This window comes from Condylostylus longicornis, unplaced genomic scaffold, assembly GCF_029603195.1.
Source record: "Condylostylus longicornis isolate FDR11 unplaced genomic scaffold, ASM2960319v2 ptg000072l, whole genome shotgun sequence".
NCBI classification, from domain to species: domain Eukaryota; kingdom Metazoa; phylum Arthropoda; class Insecta; order Diptera; family Dolichopodidae; genus Condylostylus; species Condylostylus longicornis.
This window is the reverse complement of record NW_026578040.1, coordinates 2681127-2697814: the sequence shown is the minus strand read 5'-3', so window position 1 is coordinate 2697814 and position 16688 is coordinate 2681127. Positions and strand designations below refer to the sequence as shown.

The window sequence follows — 16688 nt, the reverse complement described above, 5'->3', positions numbered from 1 at the left end:
CACATTCTTGCTGTAGCCATGTGATCTTAGCCTGCCTGATTTTGATACGAATAATTCTGTTAATCCTCTTATATTCGCTTGTATTTTTATTTCTGTGCGATCTAGATAATTAATAGATATATAAATTAATTTTTATAAAAGAAACAACAGGACATAACATACCGTAAAGTAAATATTCCAATTAAGTGAAAGTAATTCCATAAGATTATGTAAATCAATAGACAACTTTTCGAATTCCAAGAAGGCTAATGGGCTGTTGGTTAATATTTTAAAAAATAATGAAAATTCTCTTCCAAGAAGAAGCTCATTACCTGTGATGCAAATTCCCCGAAAAATTTGTCAATTAGTTTCGAAATGTAGAAACAAGTACTATACTGCCGTCATAATATAATATACTTTCTTTATTGTATGTAATGTGACGTTGGAAATTATTGTATATAATGCGAGCAGTAAAAAACACAAAGAAAATAAAGATAATTGAATTTTTTATGAATTTCTATAAATAAAAACTTAATCTGCAAGAATTTTTAGAAGAAAACCCTGTTTCAAAGAGTATTCTAATTTTTTAATTTTTCTGAGTTTTTTGAAGTTTTTTCTTATGCACTTTTTTGTGAACAGATGGAAATTATTATTAGTTCGTATTAAGCATTCGGAAGCTTTAACCGGTGTGAAGAAGTTAACGTGTTGAAAGTTTTACACTTTACCTTTCCACACTGTCTACCATATGAAATCCTTTCACTCTTTTAGAATCGCAATAAATTGCTAAATCATTCATGGATCCATAAATGCATGTATCTATATTTTTTCGCACAATTGCAATAAATATTTAAGCGGTAATGTTGCAGTTAAAAAGTTGAACAAACACATAATAAATTTTGATAGGCTTACGTCATTGATATGACTAATAAACTTGAAATTAGAAATGTTTGTTTGCTCATGTTGTTTTGCTTATATAGTTGGCGTAAGCTTTTTTATTCTCACCTTATAAAAATTGGATGGATTACAAATTTTATGTAATTTTATTTTAAATATTTGTATACAAAAACGTTTTGTATACAAATATTTAAAAATATTTAAACGTTTTCATATGGCTAAGTACATTATTTACAATTTATTTAGATAAAGATCGCTAGCTAAATTTAGTATGGAATATGTAATATTTGATTAAATAATTCAATATACAACAGCAACATAATATATGTATGAGTGAATGCACACGTGTTTCCTGTATGGGTGTTCTAGTGATTTTTTTTGAAAATTAATATATATTGGATGTAAAGTATAATTTCGAATTCGAATAAGTTTACGTTGCACTTTTACTATTAAAAAACTATTTTAAGCTTTGCTTAATGCCTTATCCTGTTTAAGTCGAGTTCAAATTTTCGTATGGAAATTTGTATTCTGCAAATTTGTAGTCAAAATTTTTGAGTTCAAATAATTTACGACGTTCAAATATATTACTATAATAAATTTTCATACACGTGAGTAGTTAGCAGATGCTAGAATCATACAAAATCTGGCAAATTATTAAAGTTAATGTATAAGTACATATATATACTTAGAAAATTTTAGAGTTTTATAAAGTCGGAATTATTCGAAATATAAATCTGAATAAAACAGGCTATATATTTTAATCCATTATTTAAATTAAATAAAAAGAAAATAAAATATTTTCATTAATTTTGTTACAAATCTGCATACATATATAATGTACTTATATGTGTATATGCGCAAAAAAGTTACATTCGTTTTTTTTTTACAGTAATAATTAATTATTTTGAAAATTTAAAATCAAATCAAATTTAAAATTACAGGAGTAAGAAATCTAGCAAGAATCTCCACAAAATTTTTCCAAAAGACCAAAAATTTGCCAATTTAAGGTACTTAAATTTTAATAGTTTGTTAAAGAGCTCCAAGTAGAAGAAGCGGTTTGTGAGGATTACTTGAACTTTTTCTTTTGAACAATTGAAAATACTTGACAATCGTTTACTTAATTTATTTAATGAAAATTAAAAATTAAAAAAATGTTAACACAATGATCAAATTTAACAGTTAATTAGGCAAGTATATAAATAACTGTATTTTTTAATGAAAAGGCCTTTACCGTTAACTTTTTGTTTTCATAAAAATTTGACAAAGCATTCATTATTTGAAAAATTTATATTTTGCTAACTTTCAGAAGGGATGACTTGAAAGGTATATAGTGCAAAAACACAAAATATTAAAATTTTAGACTTCTGCAACATTGGAGAACGATGTTGGAAATTTGAAAAAAAGAATGTAAGGTACGGTTAATTTCAGCAGCGGTTCTCTTATTGTAATGTTTAACTATTCAGTTTCGAGATAAAAGAAGTACGTCTCTTTCTTGCGTTTTTGGAATTTGAAGCTTGAACCTAAAAAATGATTTTTTAGGAATTTAGGAGGTTACAACTAAAAGGTTAATAATCATCTTTTTTACAATTTTGTTTAAAAATTGCTACAAAGGAAAAAATCACACCAGTTTTTAGTTAGCTGCAAATTGTAATTGTGAAATTTTAATTTTTCATTTTAGTTTATTATACCCGTACGAACGTATGTTCGAAGGGTATACTAAATTTGCCTTATCGTTTGTAACGCCAAGAAATAATGGTCAGAGATATAGACTCAAGTATATGTTTTTGATCAGCGTCCCAGCGATAACTCAAAAACTAATTGAGCTAAGTTTACCAAATTTTCACAAATGATTTATTGTAGTACGTGCCGGAACCCTATTTAAATTGGACATGATTGGGGTACTGGTTCGGGTAGCTGCCATACAGCTTCAAAATTTATTTGGCTATATTAGAAACTATAAAAGCTATGGTATTCAAATTTCACACAAGCGAATATATTAGTAGGGCCAATGTCATATGGACCAAGCAATTTCAATGATAAATATGGCAACTTAAAGTGATATTCTGTCCCACAGTCAGCTATAGTGTATCTATACGCACATAGCATAACAAATTCGTACGGGTATCACAGAGTTAACTCTATTTTTTCTTGTGTTTTTTATAGTTTTACTTTTTGTAAAGTCTTTTATGTTTTCCGAAAGCCAATAAGAAAATGTTATTTTTAACAACATTTGTACCTATAATTTCAGTTTGTTACTGAGTTATTTATAGTACATTTTATTGAAGTTAGTTGTTTCACTAGAAAAGTTATTTATTTAATCTTTTCCGGACAATAAATTATCCTTTGAATACTAGAGGCCAAAATAATTATTTAAAATTTAAAGTTACTGAATATATAGTACAGACTGTAGAGTTATTTATAAAAATATATTTATGTATATACCCGTGCAGATGTACTTTCGAAGGGTATTATAAATTTTTCGCTCTGTTTGCAACGGTGAGAAATAACAGTGAATACTGAGCAGATTTAGCCATGTTTGTTCTCCTGCCAGTCTGCCCTTTCGTTCATCTGTCCGTTTGTAAGCTTTGAAGTCCTAACCTTAAGAACTGCATTTTCAAAAATACCAGTTATTTTCAAATGTTCGCAAATGGCTTATTATGAAAGCCAGAACAATATTGAGGTTCAATACAGCAGTCATACAATTGTAGTAACGAAATTTCATATGAGTGAGTAAGGCCATTATTTTCGTTAAAAGTAATTGCATTAGTTTTTAAGGCAGCTGCCTTACAACTTCAAAGGTTCTTTCATTATATTTTAGAAATTTTCAAGCAACAATGATTTTAAAAAATCCTCAAGCTCAACTTGAACAAAAGCAATATCTCATTAGCGAAGTCATCATACTAAAAATAATCGGTGGTATGAAACATTATGACAAATTTATTATAACTCTTGGTATAATCTAGTCGTACGGATGTCGGGATGTCATAGAGTTGACATTCTACCTATTTTTTGGAAAGAGAGTCTGCATATTTTCGTTTTATTGGCATTGACTTGATTAAAATAGAGGTATAAAAATAAAACATTAAATAATTTGTTAGTTCTTTAGTGAGCAAATAATGCATACTTGAAAACACGTAAAAAATTTTGCAACATAACTGTAGTATTTATTTATAATGTTAATATATTATTATCTAGGTACATACATACCTACATACACAATTTACATAGATATGTTGTTGTGTGCTGAAACCATTTTTCAGTTTTTTTTATATTATAGCGTGATAAATAACAGCAGCTAAACTACCCTAAACTTTGCAAAGGTTATATTCACTTTAGTATGGAGCTCGTAACTACTCGAAGGAGTCGTCTCTGATATGGACATGTATATGTGTTCATGCTCAGCGTTGATTAAGACATGTCCGTCCGTCCTATAGCAGTATAACTCAAAAACGAATAATGCAATCGACACCAAACTTTCACAAGTTTTTTATTTTGTCCTGACGACTACTTCTATTGTAATTGGACGAATTTGGACAACGGGTTCGAGTAGCTGCCATACAAATTAAGGAGGTTTTTTTAAATATTTCGAAAAGTAAATTTTGTAAAGGTGTGTCCAATTATGTTCTACATATATTCTGAAAATTTCAATGGAACTTCTGCACTGGTTCGTGTAGCTGCCATACAACTCTGAAAGTTAATTTTAAATATTTGGAAAAATAATAAAGGTAGATTCATGAAACTCGGCAAACGTGTGTCCAATTTCAGGTCAGATATATTTCTGAAGGTTTTTTGGGAATGACTTGACATGTTCGGGTAGCTGCTACACCACTCCAAAATAAAATTTTAAATATTTTGAAAAGTATTAAGGCTAGATTCATGAAACTGGGTAGTCGTGTGGCCACTTATACATCAGACATAATATCCGTGAAGTCTCTATTAAGTGGTTTAACAGGTTCAAGTAATTGTCATTTAGCAATCAAAGTTAATTCTAAATATTTCAAAAACAGGGCATTTATATATCGACTGAAACGTTTTTACTTGTTTTTGTAACAAATTGAACAAAAATTTCTGAGATACAATATATATGTATATTTACATAATTATCGGAGTGTCATAGTCATGTGCTAAAATCGTGGAAAAAATGATAGCCATGATACAATATCTACACTATTAATGCATCTTGAAAACGAATATAATCTTTGAATTTATACGTATAGGGATTTACTTACATACATACATACGTATGTATTTTATGTAAGCTCAAAAGATTCATATATACATATGTACTTACAAACTATTATTAAATAAAAACACATAATCAACTCAAGTTTTTGTTTTCATTTTATTTTTCCGTTTAAATATGTGAATCGTACGATATGATTGTGTTCCCTTTTTATTGTGTGCTCATTGAAATCAATTCAATGACTATAATAATGTATACATATTTATATTATATTTGAAATACAAATCACTCACACACAATCGTCTTTAAATATGATGATTAAACGGTTATAAAGAAATTTCACTTTAATTGGGAATAACAACAACAATAAAAAAATTATCAATAGATTCCAAAGTTTAAGTTAATCGCGTTTTGCTCGCAACCGGCAATTTTTTTATTAATTTTGATAATCTTTGTTTGCTGTTCAACTAAATTTATTATTTTTTTTTTCATTTTTATATTTATTTCAATACTCTAACAGAATTAAAATTAGAAAAATTAAAATTAAATTGTAATATGATACATACATGTTATATCGATAAATGTCTGCTTATACGAAAATTGTTGTTATGCTATTGTAATATTTAAAATTAATTTGTCTTGTATAGATAACTATATAGTTCAAACATCAAGTGAGAGACAGAGTCATAAGTTCTAAGTTCGATCGTATAATAAGTTATTACTAACGTACGTACTTTGCACATTAACAATATTGCATTTAGTATAATGATAGGTTTATCTATGATAATGTATAATAAATTAAAGTATTTACAATTAAATTATGTCTTAATGGCAACACATATGTGTGTAAATAAGCTTATGTAATGAATATGTTTTTGCGGTTTGATTAACTAGATTTGTTTTATTTAATAATTGAATAGCAAAACTTTAATAAAATCTAAACCCCATCATTCGTTGTACAACGATCTAAGAAAATAAGTGGGATTTGTTTTTATTATTTATTTACTTCATAACAGTTTTCATAAAAGTTGCAGACCTCGCTAAGATAACAATGACTTATATGACAGAGTTTTTTGACGTTTTATTTTAGTATAAAAGCACCTAAAAGGGATCGAAAAATTTGCTGAAACTTGAACTCACAAGTTTCACAAATTTTTTAAAAAACTATCACGAGGATATACAAATTTTTGTTTTTTGTAGGCATATATTTTATATATGTATAGATGTACCTATAAACAAGAGTACTCATAAACAAGTGGAGTTGGCTATTAAAGAATTTGAACTGGTTATAGAATTTTTGTATTTTACCATTATATGCTGAAAAAAGTTACATTTCGCTTTAAAACATATTGTAAATTGCTAAAAAATCTATTTAACAAAAAAGGAAAATTTTAACTAAAATTATATCACAAGTGATTGCAATTTATACAATTGAATAAAGCAGTTATTTTGATTTTGTTTTAAATATTATTAAAATGTAAAAAATTAAGGAATAAAGAACGGTTTAAAAGTTTTTCCAAAAAATAATTATAATGATTTTATGTTTTGTATTTTTGTATAATGATTTTATATTGTATAGGGCTTGAAATCAACATATTACTTGAATTTGTATTTTATGGACTTTCGGAATACTAGGCATTCGAACTTTGGAAAAGATGTAATATTTCCCTTCTTTCGACCGCATTGTGTTACCAATAGGTAGGTCATATGATGGCAACAAATTCTGCATGCAAAATGTTATGTGTGCACGCGTGCAAATTTTGATGAAATTTTATATGTAAGTTTATTTCGACTATGGCATGGATTGATTAACTTTTGGGATATATCAGGACTCGGAAAATGCACTTTTTAGCGGGCCTGGTTTATATTTTTGATGATTTTGAAGAAAATATTGAATAGATTTACTTGAAATTTCATATATAAGCTTCGATCGATCGTCAGCGAAATCTCCTAGCTTTTGGAAGAAATCAAGCGTCAGCAACTGGACGTTTACTACGGGCCAAATATACATATTTGCGTATATGTATAAGGAGAAATAATCAACTGATTTGATTGAAATTTAATATTTGAATTCTTCGTATTAAAACAATGAACATATAAATTTTTTGGAAAGATCAGGGCTCGGAAATTGATCTGAGGGCCGATTTTACATTTTTTTACCTTATCTACGGAACCGATTGATGGAATTTCTTGAAATTTAATATTTGAGTTCTGGTTGTTATCGAAACTAACTGGCGAGCATTTCAGGGAATTCGGGTAGCACACAGTGAAACTCTACTAAGATCCAAATTTACATTTTTCTAAGTATGTTAACTATAAGCTTACTAATGCACTAAAAATTAAAGAAGTTAAAGGTATATAAACTTGGGCAAGTAGAAATTTCATAAAAATTCTTTAAAATCCCTGTAATTCGGAAACCGTTGAGATTTGACAGCTACTTCTGAATAAAAATTTCACTTATTTTTGATGCTCTAAATTATGGTATATGTTATGTCACTGATTATTGAATCACCCTGTATATATATAAATATATATATAATTATGTATAAATATATTATGTGTATATATGAACATATATTTATACATATATATAAATAAATTTATATATAATTATTTTATTATAAAATTCTCAAATTTAAGGGTTAATTGTGTGTACTTACCGTTAGCTTTTTGCATTTATAGAAATTTGAAAAAGCTTGCAGTTTCGGAAACATAAAATGCCAAAAATTCAAATTTTATAAATCTCGAGAGGCGAGAAATTGAGAGGGGGTAGAAGTGGAAAAAAATGTTTTTTTAGCGAAGTTATATATAAAATTTTAACTTTCTGGCTTCAAGGGTGTTGAAGTTTTGTAAACATGTCGGACGGACATTCATCTCTTTATATCTTATGTTCTATTGTTAATATGTTACAGATAGTAATATGTACACATATATGTAATTATATTTACATATTTGAAAATGTTAAAAAATTGTAGCCTCGGCTGTTAACGAATCGAATGTAGATAATTTATTAACAGACAAATAATGCATACAATCTATTATTTGTATATCGCCGTATATTTTTTACTGAATGATATTTTTTGAGAAAAATTCTGCGAAACTTTTTTGGTTACTTAAAAATGAATAATTATTGGCGTTTTCATGAAAAGAATTATAAATTGATATGTGAATGGTTTACTCTATTTTAACGACCTTTTTTTATTCTTTTTCAAATTGTTACGTCTAAAATTAGCGAAATTTCAAAAAACAAAAAACTAACGGTAAATGTTTTGCCATCAAAAAATTTAAATACTCTTCTAAACTTAACCTAAAATGTACTTATTTACTTTTAGTTTATTAAATTATGTACCGTTTACATTAACATTAATAAATTTCTTTTAATTTTTTACTTCAAGGTAAAAGCAGGCAATTATCGGTTAAGTGTTGCATATGTGATATGATGTTGACATCTTAATGACAACGTTTTAGATAAAAAGGTTTTTTTTTTCTTTAAAAAAAAACTATTTTCACTTCATAAGAAGTTCAAGGAAATTCGCTACTTTACAAACCATTCAAACTAATCCAAATTTATTAATATTTATTTTATAATTTTTTTAAACACTTAAATTAACTTTCTCATATTTGCAATTAGGCTCTTTGGAATAATCAATCCAATATTTTATTACTTCTAAAGGATTTCTCTCTTAAGTAGTATTAAATTACTTAACTACATAAATTTATACATATAAAATTGTATTTCTAAAGAGCAAAATTAATCCAAAATATATATTTTTACAAACACCTATGAGAACGAAAATGAAATTTATGCTATATATTATAGGAACTTCTTACATTTTTTTATATAGTTAAATATAATATACATATATATATATATAGAAGTACAAAAATGGATACAAAAAAATACATAAAAGGATAAATTTGGTCTTATTGGTCTTGTGAGTTGTTTGTCTCACTTATAAAGAAAACAACCGTTCCTAATGGAGTTTTGAAGCCATAATTTTTAGCACTTTTACAAAAAATTTTTGAAAAAAAATGCTTATTAGTTTCATTCTGTCCGTCCGTGTGTCCGTGTGTCTGTTTTTAAAACTTCTACACCTTTTAAGATAGAAACCTGAAATATGTATATAGATCTTGACTAGAAACTAATTTTCGTAGAACATAATTTTTACCTTTCTTCCTCCCTCTAAAAGTTATACCTCCCAAATCCCTAAAAATGCCATTTTTCAACTGTTTACTGTAGTAGAATTTTTCAAATTTTACAAACGCAGAAAAGCAGTGGAATGCTTTTTCTATCACGGTATCCTATAATTAAACTTTAAAAAAACAAAATGACCTTTAAAATTTATCTTTACATAAAATCCGTTTTTTTCAAATTTTTGATGTTGTTTTTCTTCTAGACCCTAGGATGTGGGAGCTCTCTAGTTATTTCAACCCCCTTTCAAGTTATCGCTACTTGAAATTTGTTAAATTTGAAGTTTTGACGCCCTATATTTCCGAAACCGCAAGCTTTTTCAAATTTCTATAAACGCAGAAAGGTAACGGTAAATTCCATGACATTAAAAATATAATTATTTTTCTTAACTCACGCAATTAACCCTTAAAATCGAGCATTATGTTAACCCTTCTTTAAATTAAATTTTGCTTTATTTCAAAAGCTGCATAAACTGTTCATCCTAAATATATGCAATCCTAGAAGTAGTTTCGTATATGAATGAAAATAATTTTAATAGTGTGGTAGGTATACATTGATTGTTTTGCAAAGCAGTATTTTCAGTTGTTGAAGGGAAAAGTAATATTCAAAATACAATTAAATTGATATGAGGGGAATAAATTTAAGTGTTAAGAAAATTATTACATATTTGCATGAAATATAGGTCTTATTTGTTACTTTATTTTGAAAATATGTAAAGGTGTTCACAATTTTATGAGTATTGCTTTGAAAATAATAATTATATTGCCTGCTGTAGATTGAAGTAATGTATAAAATTTTTTAAAAACAGCTTTTACTAAGCAAGTTTTTTTTAAATCAAAGTTATTACAAACATTAAGCAAAAAATTGATTATTATTTCTATATTTTAATTAAAATTATTTTCTCTAATTTATTAGTTAGGCTAATTTTTCTCTAATAAGTATATTAGTGTGGAAAGGGAATTCACTTAAATAGACCTAAAATCGATAAAATGAATTTTATCTAAAATAATTTCATTTTTAAATAAACATTTTACTTTATTTATAAATCTCTTAGTCAAACAATGCAATTTTTAACATTCAAGAGCCAAAGATTAGTAAATAATAAATCACGCTAATTAGTACAATTAGTATGTTAATCAGAAATAACTTTCATTAGATTAGATTTCATAATATGGTCAAATATGATGGCAATTTTTTAAACATAATTACTATAATTTCATTGTTTTTCTATAATATATAAAATTGTTTTAAATTATCGATAAAGTAAGGTTAAAATAAATTTTAAAATAATTTTTTTTATTTACTTAATATGTATGTAAATTATTCATTGTCGAATTATCTCCGGTAGGGTAAAAAGAACTAATAAATGTACGTGCAATTAAAAATATTATTTGACCTCTAGACACAATTTTGAATGTTAAAATAACAAATTTTTTGTTGTGGATCATTTAATTCTACATTAAATGATTCTACAAACTTAAATATATTTTAAGTTAACAAAAAAATTAATGTATATAGTCATTATTTCAAAAAAAATTCAATAGTAAAATATATAGGTACGCATTTACATTGTACATATAAATAATATATGTATGCGTTTAACGTTAAATATTGTTCTATGATTTTAATTAATTTTCCTTCCTCCTTGTCGTAGTTATACATAAATATCATTGATATTTATATATATAAGTATATACATAAACGTATCATGATTATAATAATAAAATTTATTGAATATATAGTAATGCACGAGTAAATGTATGTACGTTATATTCGTGGATTTTCATATTTTGTGTTCAGAATTTTTAATAACCAATATGTAACATTACATTGCATACATATATTACATTGTGCTAATCCAAATACATTAAAATTAACTATTATAATTTTGTATATTTATAAATAACTTACAAATTAAGTAGTTGAATGCGTGTTTTTGGACTGGGGAATGTTTATATTATGAAGAGTATTCTTTAGTTTTTAATGGGTTTTCGAATAAATTAATACATTTGTATGTACATACATATACAATTTTTAATGCGTATTTAAAAATAATAATAAGAAGTTTTTCCATTGTAAATGTTTTCGACATTTATTTGATTTTAGCACATTTCCAACAAAATTGAACTTTTTTTATTAATTTAACTCTGTCCGTTTGGGTGCCCCCGGGCCTATTTATAAAACTTCAATACGCGCTAGGGTTGAAGAGTGAAATTTTATATACCTTTACAAAAAGATCTTATTAAGAAACTCAAGCTTCATAGAAGAAAATTATTACTTATTTCCTTCTTCTGAAAGCTGCCCTAAAAATGCTGCTTTTTGACAATTTATTGCGTCAAAAATATTAGGATTTTTTAAATCCCAATCCCAAAATTATCCAGTCAGGTTTTTTTCAGACTTTTAATATTGTTTTGGACTTAGACAGTAAGCTATAGGAAGTTGGAACTTTGGTAGCTTCTATTCATTAGAAAATAATTTTTTCGTTGAAAAAAAAAACCTTTCAAGTGATTTGCTTTTAAGTCTTTGCTTCTAAAAGCTTCCCGAATCTTTAAGTTTTTTCGAATTTTTAAGAAGCGAAAAATCAACGCTAAATGCCTTACAATCGTAAAATATATATTTTTTTAATCTTAACTGATTAAATTAGCAGTCGAATCCGTTCATGGTATACTCGTATTGCAGTTACATATATGCAGTTGTATAAGTAAGAGTTTAAATATAAAATTAATTTTTCAAGACTTTATTTTTTTAACTTGTTCAAGGCAAAAGTGCTATTTATAAACTGTTTATTCGATTCGAATTTATTGACTGTCGTTAAGGTTTATTCAGTAGCACGTACATAGCTAACTTTTAAATTTTAGTTTAAATCAATTTTTATTATTCGAAAAATTAGGTGTAATTGTTAAAAAATCATTAAACTTTTGCAATCATTGATAAAAAAACTTTGTACGAATATTTTATTAAATTTATATCAATTTTAATAATTCTAAATAAAGATTAATAACCCGAAACTTAAAATTAAATGGAATTTTATATAAATTAAATCAGGTTAATTGATTAAAACATTGTTGTTTTTGATAATTTTTATATGGAAATTTTTTTTATATACAAAGTTGTTATCAAATTAGAATATTATATGACAAGTTAATTTTATGAACTTTGCCTTTAATAAATAATTTTCCTGTTTACAATTTGCTATAATATACTTACATATATGTATATGTTCATAGTGTCAAAATTTGCAAATACAACAATAATCTAATAATAAAATTTTAGAATTTTATAAATCAATTTATTGATTTTTTTTTGTTTGTATAGCAATTTGTTACAGTTGCTACTGTTGTATAGAAATTTTATATAATTGTACATTGTGTGTATGTAATTTCTTATTTTTTTTCATATGTGTTTCGTTTTAAGATATGTGAAATTGATTACTTTCACTTACTTATTCTAAGTTTTTTTTTGTGAAAATCAATTGTCCTTTTAATACCATCAAAATATTATATAATAATGTATTACTTACTCAAATAGCAAAATTGAATGTTTATTTTGCTTGAACTTATTTTTAAACCATTTTATAATTGACAATAAATACTTAAATTGTTTTTGTTATATAAAATAATTAATATTTTTAAAAAATAATTTCTAATTTAGGCTGTATTCTGTATTCTATAATTTTCGACATGTTCTGTATTGTATCTTAAAAAAATTTTACAAGAACATTTGAACAAAAGGAATAACAAAGCCAAGACCAAAATTTTTATATCACAATGTAAGAAAAACCTTTGTTTTTGTTTGACAATACAGTGCCATTTACTCTTTGATTTAAATACTGTTTAAAGGCGGATTCAAAAAATTGTTACGATATGGATTTGCCTCTATGCAGCATATTTAGTCGTTAATTTAAGGACTAAATATTTAAAAGATTAATACGGAAGATTTTAAGCAAAAGCAAACAAATTTATTAACTTCATAGCTCATTTTCGTTTGTTGCTTCAATACTATTACCATAACTTTTTAAATAAAAATTTTGTATAAATATGCCTATGCATATGTGTGTTTATATTAAACTAAATTTTTATAAAGAATTTTTTTATAGACTCTCATGCCAAACTTATATATTATAACTTATTAAAAATGTTATTTATATTGGTTACGTTTTCATCAATGGAATTTTGTTCTTTTACGCTGTATATTTACGTTATTCATTATTAAGATTATAGAATATTAAATAAAAACTAATTTAAAAAGAATTTTTATTCAAATAGATTCGAGTGCGTTTGATGAAAATTTTTATACAATTTTAGATTTGATTTAAAAATTAAAAATTATTTCTGTTTTAATATTCCCGTCGAATTCGGAAGAACTCTGTTATTTTCTGAAAAAAGAAATTATACCTGCATATAATTATATTTTTTCATTTGTAAATATTTTTCAGTTTTTGATTGGAATAACAACATGATAAACTTTTGATCATATGTCATAAATATTGTATAATTATATAATTTAAGCACTAAATACAATTTAAACTGAAGTTGTACTATATAATTAAGGATGAAATCTAATAAATATTTTATTATCGTGTGTAAGTTCCATATGTCTTGAATTCAAGGATACTTAAAAAATTTGAAAATCTTTTGAAAAACTTAAAACAACATACATATTCGAAATTTTAATTTTGTTTTGTAATTAAATATTTTATTTTTAAATAATTTACAATATAATATTCAAAAAAATAGCAAACAACGATGAATGTCGTCCATAAACAGCAATAATTTCAAGTTTATAATAATGAACTCTTAGAGCGGTAATCATATTATGTTTTTTATTTGTTTGAGTTCATGTTTACAAACTTAATAAACACAAACTTACAATAATTGCTTGAGTGAACAAACATTTTCCAAATAATTTGTAGAAAAATTTAATTTAAATTCAAATGACAAAAAATCCTTTTTTTACAAAAAAAATTGCTATTTTGTTCTCTGATAAATAAATTCATATTTAAGTAAATTACTTAACTAAATTCTTTTAGTTATATGTACATAGTATGTAGTTTTCCTAAATTAAAAGTGAAACAGTGGGAGTGAAACAGTTGAGCTTTAACAGTTTTTCATTAATTTATTTATAAAATGTTTACTAAAATATTAAGCAAAGTATGATTTTTATTTTTATTTTTAAAATATAGAAAATATAAATGATATTATGTTGTATATAAATGAAAATTAACCTACATATATGTAAAATAGTGTTATGTGAAACCGCAAAAAAGGAAAAATCTTTCTAAAAATACAAAAACATACACGAAAGTTAAACTTTATATACATATATTATAAGTGTATGCATATGTATATATTTTGTTCTACAAAACTTATTATTGTATTTTATACTACATAATGTAAGTAAACATATTTCATATATAGAAATGAATGAATTAAGAATGATTTAAATCCTTCAGTAGATATTTTTGCCATTTGCTTTTATTTTTAGCACCTTAATCGCATAACTAAGCTACACTTATGTACTAAATTTTTTTTTATAAATAAAAGAACAAATTTGTTTACCCAAAGATTAAAGAGAAAAAAGGTATAAAATAAGAAAACTTCCGTAATAATTTTTTTTTGTAAATGACAGATGTACGGCAAACTGCATTAAAACTGTAAACAAAAACTACCCACTATTATTTCATCTTCGTTTATAACTTTAATATGATATCTCTGTCATTTTTCGATTAAGTTATATACAGGTATTCGTCGCTTAATTTGGAAGTGCACTTATTTATTGAAGTTTTGTTTGAATTTTAGGTTATAAATTTATAAAGTAAGCAATTTACGTAAATATGAGAATTTTAAACTGTTATACATTAAAAGAATGAGATGCACATGTGTGTATAATTGTGTAGGTATTTATGAAAAACATAATATTGATGTGTACTTAATACTCTATGTTTAGGTTAATATGTAAATATTTATTATGTTGGTTAATTTTCATTTTTTCACAAGCATGTATAAATTAAACAATTTCACTTTTAAAAATACAAAAATGAAATAGGTATAGATTGAAGAACAAAACTAAAATGGGTATTTATAAAATATCCAAATTCAAATAATACCTCATGTAAAAATATATATATGTACATATTTGTATGTATATGAACATATTCATAGGAAAGTACATGTATGCATGTGTTTATCCTTTATTATGCTCATTTCAAAAAGTTTTGATTAATTTGTACGATATTGTTTGAGAGGAACAAGTATAATGTAGAAAAAGAATATTAGAATGAATTGAAATTAAAATTCAAGGATTTCGCCTTTTTTTGCTATTTAAGACGAGTAAGTATGATTTCATTTTTTAAGTACAAGAATATAACATATTTGTACGTGCATATTATATTTTTAAGGCATATGAGTAAAAAAAATAAGGTAAGATCTTTAATTTTAAACATCCATTTGTATTTATTTTGTATATTTTTTTAATGATGTATATACTCATGTATATACCCTTAAATGTAAACCAACGTGCATATAAAATCTGCAAAATGTAATTAAAAATTTTTAAACAGGTGTATAATTATCGTATATATTTGCTTTCATTTTAATTAGGTTTTATTTTATGAAGTGCTTTGTTCAGATCGTTTTTCTCGTCAAATAATGTAAAAAAAACCCCGATGTATGACATGTTGTTGCAATAAGATTTGTGATACAACACAATACATATTATATAAACAATATGGTTTCAATATCTTATTGAGTAATCTATTAGTAATTATTGATGTGCTAGTAATTAGGGGTAATTCTCGAAAAGTATGTAGAAGATTACAATAATATTAATCTGTGCGGTATTAAAAAATGTCAAGTATTGAGAATAACGTGTGTGGAAAATGGACTCCAATATCTATCAAGCATTTTTTCTTCTTCTCAACACTGATTATAAACTGTCAGAAGTCGTTATATATGTGAGGTATGACTGCATTACAATGTTAAACATATAATAACGCTAATTCAAGTAATTAAAAAACGACTTATTGTAACATATTGTAATTACAACATATTGTAATGAGAATTTACGATCCGAAAAATTTGAGTTGCAGGATGAAATACTATATTAATATGTATATATATAAATGTGAATTTTCTCCAAAATGATTTTATCGACTGCGTCAATTTAAAACGAAAAATTGAAAATGAGTCCAATTTAAAATGAAATATTGAAAAATTTTTTATTACCTAAAGCGTACTTTTCGTCTACATGCATTTAATTTCATAGCAAAACTAATAGAACAAAATGCTTCATGAAAACGATAAATATGATCTTTACCTTAGATAAGCAATTTTTTATTTGATATGTTAATATTATGCATTTAACGTTTTTTTTTCCTTTTTCACTCCTTGGAGCAGCATAGGGCTAGTGCATGATATCATGTCCTAGTTTCATAGCATCATA

At 25.3% G+C, this 16688-nt stretch overlaps 1 protein-coding gene across 1 annotated transcript in view; it reads right to left on the bottom strand.

Annotated features, from left to right (window-relative positions):
* Positions 1–16688, bottom strand: part of LOC129612439 (putative 1-acyl-sn-glycerol-3-phosphate acyltransferase acl-2) — a 30432-nt gene that overhangs the window by 3352 nt on the left and 10392 nt on the right. The window lies entirely within an intron of this gene.